This window comes from Sorex fumeus, unplaced genomic scaffold, assembly GCF_029834395.1.
Source record: "Sorex fumeus unplaced genomic scaffold, SorFum_2.1 ptg000047l, whole genome shotgun sequence".
Taxonomy (NCBI): domain Eukaryota; kingdom Metazoa; phylum Chordata; class Mammalia; order Eulipotyphla; family Soricidae; genus Sorex; species Sorex fumeus.
This window is the reverse complement of record NW_026606104.1, coordinates 10,727,836-10,736,298: the sequence shown is the minus strand read 5'-3', so window position 1 is coordinate 10,736,298 and position 8,463 is coordinate 10,727,836. Positions and strand designations below refer to the sequence as shown.

Genomic DNA, 8,463 nt, shown 5'->3' with positions numbered 1-8,463 from the left:
TAAGGATCCTCTATGAGCTGTATTGCGGATTCACTACCAGGATCTCACCAGTCTACAGGGAGGTGATCGTTCACGTCAAGAGAGTAAAGAGAGGAGTTCAGCAGGGTTACCATTTCACCGAAACTCTTCAGTGCCACCCTTGAGAACGTCATGTGATGACTGGAATGGGAAGGATAGTGAGTGAAGATAGACGGTCGGCAACCACACCACCTCTGCTTCACTGATGACATTGTTCTAATAACACCAAATATTAGCCAAGTGGCACAAATGCTGGCCGACTTCAACCGTGAGTGTGAAAAAGTCATACAACAGCTGAATCTCACAAAGACAATGTTTCTGAGAAATGGTCTCTTTCCTGACCTTTCATTCTCTCTCAAAGGGACAAATATCTCCGAATGCAACAGTTATGTGTACCTAATACGAGAAGTCAACATGACCAATGACATGGCACCTGAGTTGCACAGGAGGAAGAGAGCAGCTTGGAATGCCTTCAAAAGCATCGAAGATATAGCTAAGAGGATGAAGAACCTCTGGCTACAGGCACATCTCTTTGATTCCACTTTTTCTTCCTTTTTTAACATATGCCTCAGAGACCTAGGCTCTACGAAAACAGGATGAGAACACTATTCGGGTTTCCCAAAGAGAAATCAAATGAGCTATGCTTGGAGTATCACGCTTCACTCTAATGAGAGAAAGAATCTGGAGTTCCAACCTCCATCAATGATCAAGAATCAGGGATGCTGTCTCATTTGCCAAGGCATCTAAAATCAGATGGGCTGAGCACATAATGAGATTTGAAGACGACAGCTGGACTAGAGTCATTGCCGACTGGATTCCATGGGATATCAAAAGATCAAATGGCCGCCCACCTATGAGATGATCAGACTTCTTTGTCAAGACCCTGAATGATCAGTTTGAGGCTCTCTTGTTCCTAGAACAAGCAGACATCATTGGGCTACACTAGCACACAACAAGGACAAATGGATATGTTGCTGGTGACCTACTCAAGCAAGTCGATGAGTAACGGGATGTTAAGTGATCAAGTGATTCCCAGAAACTGGCAAGCTACCCGTGATGTATTCTATATGCCAAAAACAGTAATGATAATGTGTCTCATTCTCCTGACCCTGAAAGAGCCTCCAATACTGCAGCGTTGGGGTAGACAAGTAAGAAGAGGCTGCTAAAATTTCAGGGCTGGGACCAATGGAGACATTACTGGTGCCCGCTTGAGTAAACCGTTGAACAATGGGATGACAGAGATACAGTGATTCCCTCTTAGAGCTATGCTCAAGGTCGAAGTTGTCTATTCATTTGTTTATTATCCACTTTCCCTTTGTTGCTGCTATTGCAATGATTGAGGGTTATACACAATTGGCTATGAGGTTCTCCCACTTGCGGTGCTTGTTTGGGGTCACACACTTTAATTGGGGTGCTTACACACATCTGATTGTGTGCTGGAGATCATACATTCTGCTCTGGTATAGGAGTCCTAAAGAGAAGAGCTGCAGAAAAATAATCACTTGGCACATCCAGGATGACTAGGGCTCAAACTCATGGCCTCTGAGTCATAATCTTTGGGCCCATATTTCTGACCTCTATATCTTGAACAAATTAATAAATACGTAGATTAATAAATAAAATGGAGTAAATTCTACTTTGTGTGTTCATACATTAACGAGACTCAATTTCATTTCCGATACCACTCAAATTGTTGATCTAATTGAGGCCATCATCCTTTATGTTGTTTTTCTAAAGGCATATTAACTTATGGCCCAGTTATCTATTTACTTTATTATGCAACTCATATCTTTTTAAAAATGAAAATTACAATAATTTAATGCTATCATCATAGTCATGGATTAGCTTGATGTCAAGAATGTAGGAAATATTGAAGCTTCTCTGGGCTTATGACTGTTTTAACAAGAAAAGAAATCACCAGTTAAAGGAAAATTTAACACCTATGGTCAGTTGTAAACAGTTATACTTTATGATATGTCCTATTTCCTCAAGCATTTATTTTTGATGTGCAAAAATAATACACAAGTGACAGAATATAAATATGTTAAATGTTCAGTTTATATTGACCATTTGATGCATTAAAGGGAAAATCTGAATAGAAAAATATTTCTTTGTTACAGATAGATTTTTTCCCTCATTCTACAGCATGGAATAGTTAATATATTAATTGTTAATTTAGCACTGTGAAAATTCTTTCATTATCAAATCTGTTACCAAGAAACCATTATATCTTCTGACAGATCATTTGAGCTTCTCTGTAAATGAGAACATGGGTTTAAATTTCATAAATGCATTGTACAAAAGTTATATATCAACTCAATACTGTAAAATAAAGATAAAGGATATCAAGCTAGCAATTTGTTTATTTTTTAATCACTGAGTTGCCTAAACATAACTTTCATTGAAAAATATCATTACTGATCTTCTCAGTTGGTAAAATTAAGAATTTATATAGTATCTCATAACAAGTCTCAAAATGGAGACGTTACTGGGCCCACTGGAGCAAATTGATGAACAATGGGAGGACAGTGTTACAGTGTTACAATAGTATCTCATAGACACAGGCACACACATTAATGGCATTATGTCATTGTCTAAGATACAGAATAATTTAGCATGCTTCAAACCAAAGCAGGTTACCTGCACTACTGAAGTATTTGCTTTGTTTTATGGAAAAGCCTCTCCATTGACCAGAAAGAGTAGAGTTCTTTTTGCTGTCATTGAATGGAATAAGTCACTCATAATAACAGGGAGACAGAAGGTAAAGGAAAGGAAAGGGAAAGGAAAAGAGGCTGGGGGTGGGGGTAGAGACAGAAAGAGAGAGAGATAGAGAGAGAGACTGAAGGAGGAGACAGAAAAAGGGAAAGGAAAAGAAGGATTGATTCCTAATGAATGTATAAATGTGCTCTGTCATTTATTTTTTCCTCCAGCAATATTTTCCCTTTGAGAAACATACTTCCAGTTGAATTTACTGATAATACCTTTATAAACATGATTTTACAAATAAGACTTCTGTTTTTTTATTTCTCCTACTTTCTTCATTTGATAAACTCCCTTTCATCCCCAAAGAATCATCTTTTTATTGAAGCCTACCTTTTCTAGTCTTTTCGGGCACATGAGGGCTCCTTTTCTTTATTATTGAGGCTCTTTGCATCTCTCTCATCTTAATGCTCCCCCACTTAAATAAATGGTACTAAGACAATATCAACATCTATAACAATATATGTATATATGTATATGTATATGTACACGTATAATCTGTTCCAGATAGAGGAAGAAATTAAAAATGAAACATATAAACATACAATTTTTTTAAAAATGAGGAGTATAAACATTTTACATATACATACTCATCACTTCATAAAATGAATTGGGAGTGGCTCTTATTTTTTTATATTCGATGAATAATTCATGTAAGATTGGAATCATCTGTTTTTGAACATTTGGTAAAACTCACCTGAAAATCCTCTAGAGCTTATTATTATTTTCTGTATGAAAAATGTATGGGCACTAATTTAATTTTATATAGGATCATTTGGATATCCTCTTTCTCTTTTAAACAATTACAATAAATGCATTCTCTAATAATTTACATGTTTTATCTAAATTTTCAAATATATTTACATTTGTGCATTATATCCCTAGTAGATTTTAATCTCTGTTGACCATTTTAACATGTCTCATTTATATTCTTGTTTTATTTGTACCTTTGGGGGGACCGGTGGAGCTTTCTTTTTTCAAATTTTTTTTAGTAGTTGAAAATGTATTACTCATGTTAAACAATTTTTTATTTAGTTTATCCCAATTATTTATTTGTTTTCTATATCATTAATTTATGCTTTTGCATTTATTTTATCACCTTTTGAAAAATTTTACTTTAGTTTATTTTACTTCTTTTCCTGATTACTTTCTTTAATTACATAAATTACTTGCTGAATTTTCAGACATTAGAAAAACAAATGTATGTACTCAAAATTATAGATTTCCCTCAAGTAGCTTATAAACTTTATCTTACTAATGTTGAAATGCAGTATTTTAAAAACTAACTTTCAGAGTCAGAGAGGTGTTTTAGGAAGTTAGGCCTTGCATGTGTTTCTAGTTTTCCCCCAGCATCATATAGGCCCATTAACCTACTTCCCAAATCCTAGCACACTAGAAGTGATTTCTGAGCATAAAGCCAGGAATAAGATCTGAGCATAGCTGGGTGTGACCCAAACCACAATTCCTGGTAAAAGTGAATAAATAGAAACTAAGTACTCTCAAATTTCCATTTTAGTTTCTTTTACTCATGAGTAAATAGAAATTTATTTTTAGCTTTCAGGAATTTGTGTTATCTCTATAACAATTACGTTCTATGTTTAATCAGGCTATATGATACCAGCTTTTATTTTAATTTGTTGGTATTAATATTAGTTCTGGCCAATCATTGTAAGTATTCTTTGTGAGCTTGAGAGAATGTGCATTCTACACTGTTGGCAGACAGTGTATTGTATGTACAACTGAATTTATTTTATGAATCAAGGATATGTCTCAGTGATAAAGCTTGTGTAAGGTCTCGGATTTGATTCCTGGCACTTCCAAAAATAAAATAAATAAACGAACAAGTTTATTGCTTTTTAAAATATTTTGTATCACAACTAATTTCTTTTGCGGGGGTGGGGGGTGAGTGTGGGCTTTCTGGTAGCAACCAGAAAAACTGCTAGACAAATTCTAAAAGAGCTGTAACACTTTTAACTAATTTCTTCTTTTTTTTTTTTTTTTTTTTTGCTTTTTGGGTCACACCCGGCGATGCTCAGGAGTTACTCCTGGCTCATGCACTCAGGAATTACTCCTGGCGGTGCTCAGGGGACCATATGGGGTGCTGGGAATTGAACCTGTCTCGGTCATGTTGGCTGCGTGCAAGGCAAACTCTCTACCCGCTGTGCTATCACTCCAGCCCCTTAACTAATTTCTTGATTTACCTATTAGTGATGATAGAATTGCCCACAAAGATGATGGCATTAATTTCTTCACATAAGAAAAGTGTCTGTGGCAGAGGCAGACTTGGGGTGGGGTTGGAAAGAGGAAAATTGGGACCATTGGTGTTGGGAAGTATACACTGGTCAAAGGACGGGTGTTGGAACACTGTAATACTGAAACTCAATCATGGACAACTTTGTTTTTCTCAAGGTGATTTAATTAAAAAAATTTTAAATACTTGAAATATTTTGAAACTACTTTATTAGGTGCATTTAAGTTGAAATTGTTAAATCTTTCTGGTAAGTCTGAATTTTAAATAATATATAGCAATCATACTAATTTCATTTTGTATTTATTATCTTCACACAGCAAAGCCTGGCAAGCCACCCGTGAGGTATTCAATATGCAAAAAACAGTAACAACAAGTCTCACAATGGAGCTGTTACTGGTAACCGCTCAAGCTATTCGTTGAACAGCAGGAGGACAATGCTACAGAGCTATTTATTATCTTAAATTCTGTTTTGTGTTGTATTAATAAACTTTCATTGACGTTCTTGTGGGCTGGAGCGATAGCACAGTGGGTAGGGCGTTTGCCTTGCACACAGCCAACATGGACCCGAGTTGGATTCCTCCGCCCCTCTCAGAGAGCCCAGCAAACTACCGAGAGTATCTCTCCCACATGGCAAAGTCTGGCAAGCTACCCGTGACGTATTCGATATGCCAAACATAGTAACAAGTCTCACAATGTTACTGGGCCCGCTTAAGCAAATCGATGAACAACGAGAGGACAGTGACAGTGACAGTGACCGTTCTTGTGGATATTACTACACATCTTTAGATTTATTTCTAACATTTCCCCCTTGTTTTTTTTTATGTGTTTTTGGTACTTAAAAAACACATGCAGCTTAAATTTGTATGTCTTTATCTACTCTGACAATTTAACATTAAATTCAGGACATATCTATCATGATTACACATATATTTGAATTTATTTTGCCAGCCAATTTTGCTATTTGTTTTTCCTTACTCTAATTTTTTTGTTTTGTTTTGGGGCCACACCTAGCAATATTCAGGGGTTACTCCTGGCTTTTCACTTAGGAATTACTCCTGGTGATACTTGGGGGAACCACAAGGGATGCCTGTGATTGAACCCTGGTCAGCTGTGTGCAAGGCAAGCACCTTACCCACTGTATTCTCTCTCAGGTCCTCTCTAATTATAAAATAAATTCTTGCATCTTCCCCACTCCCATTCTTTTAGACAGAGATTTTCCTCCCTCATATACATTTTTTCTCAATTGATTTAGAGATTATAAGATTTTTACACTTTTAGTCATTACCTTAAAGTTTCCTAGAGCTTAAATACCTTATGAATTATAATTCGAATCAGTAGTTTGGTATTTGTCCCAAATAAATATAAAATTTAGGATTTTTTAATTTCCAGTCACTTCCATCCCCCATCAATACACTAATGTTGACTCAAATATTGTTCATTATTGCTCTTTGCTTCTTTAATCTCTTAGACATTATTATTGCTTTTTATATGTATTCTTAACCTTTTAAATGTTCGCACAATCTCGTCTTTTTAAAAAATTTTATTAAAACAACATGATTTACAAGGTCGGTTTTTTTGGGGGGGGGGTCACGCCTGGTGATACTCTCAGGTTACTCTTGACTCTGCACTCAGGAATCACTCCTGGCGGTGCTCAGGGGACCATATGGGATACTAGGAATCGAACCTCAGTTGGAGAGTGCAAGGCAAATGCCCTACCCACTGTGCTATCGCTCCAGCCCCTACAAAGTTATTCTTAGTTGAGTTTTAGACATACAATTTTGCAGTATGCATCCAACCACCAGTGTCAATCTCTCTCCACATATCCTCTTTGCTATCCAGACTTTCTTTCTGGAATAATTTTCCTTTTCTCAAAGCACATCACACATCTTTGAGAATTACTCTAGTGAGGACTGTAGGTAGGACACTCTTGGTTCCTACTTGTCTCCAAACTCCTTTAATGACCAATGGATTTCCTGTGCGGGGAGAGGGCAATCCAGAGAAGGGGAGCTTGGCAGCTTAGAGTTTCTTTATCACTACAGCAGAGGACTTTCCACAGGAGCCCCTAGTTTTTCTCAAGGCAATGACAGGTGCTCTAAAAAGAAAGACGTTTATAAACTTAGCCAGAGACTCCTAGGACAGTGTTTCTAAATGTTATTGACATTTTTATGTTTGGAACCATTTTTTTCTTCAAAATGGGGGTTGTCTTATACTTTATAAGTACAGGGTGTTTGTTAGCATCTTTGAACTCCATGCAATAGTTTCCTTCCATGTTTAATGACTCCCAGATGTATTCGGATATTAGCAAACAGTGAGCAAAATTGTCCATGGTCAGTGACCACTCATTTAGATCTATAGAAAGTAAGTTCAGGGGACACTCTGTACTACTTCTTGTCAGTTGTGTTATAGTTAAGTTGAAAATATGTACTTTCAAAGAAAACTACAAAACGTTGCTTCACAAAATAAAAGAGGACATGGGAAAGTGGAAACATATCCCCTGCTCATGAATTGGGAGAACTAACATCGTCAAAATGGCAATACTCCCCAAAGCAATATACAGATTCAATGCCATCCCCATAAGGATACCCATGACATTCTTCAAAGAAGTGGATAAAACACTCCTGAAATTCATATGGAACAACAAACCCCTATGAATAGCTAAAGCAATTCTGGGGAAAAAGAAGATGGGAGGCATTACCTTTCCTTTCCTCAAACTCTACCACAAAGCAGTAATAATTAAAACAGCATGGACCTGGAACAAAGGCAGAGCAGTAAACCAATGGAACAGGGTTGAATATCCTTACACACACCCTCAAATATATGATCATCTAATCTTTTTTTTTTCAAACTCAAATTGCCTTTTTTATTCAGGTCCTCAATAGAAAAGTTGATCCCTATCTGCATTAATAAGGATGATCTTTACTGTATCTACCAGTTCATATGTGAATCTCTTCTAATATTCTACATAAAAACAATTGGGAATAGTGATTTACCAACTATCTGACATTCCTTTATCTAGTCTGATTATAAAAAAAGAAAAACAGTCACAAATGTATTGTGCAATATTTCCACTAAAACTATCACATTATCATTATTATCATTTTTATGCTACAGATTTAAGCCCTATAGAAATATTGTTAGGCATCACAAATGCTAAATGGTGAAGCTGGGATTCTGACCCAATATGATTATTCAGTAGGTATATTTTGTCTCAGCAGCTGTCATCAATTCCATCTCAAACATTTCATAGCATTAACATTAATTTTAATTGATATTTTTATAAATAACACCTTTTCAATAAATTCTTATAAAAGATTATTTCTAAATAATATAACATAATGATCATCATTATGAGTTGAATACAATCAGTATTTTGAATACTTTGTAGTTGTAAATTATAAATTTTGAATTTTAAAAATTTTCTTGAGCCTTTGCCT

The 8,463-nt window shown here is 35.9% G+C and overlaps 1 non-coding gene across 1 annotated transcript; it reads right to left on the bottom strand.

The window, feature by feature from the left end:
* Window positions 1-4,686: 4,686 nt before the first annotated feature.
* Window positions 4,687-4,748, bottom strand: LOC130032203 (U7 small nuclear RNA). Its single transcript, XR_008793758.1, has one exon. It is a non-coding gene; the product is annotated as a U7 small nuclear RNA (small nuclear RNA).
* Between the last annotated feature and the right edge of the window lie 3,715 nt (window positions 4,749-8,463).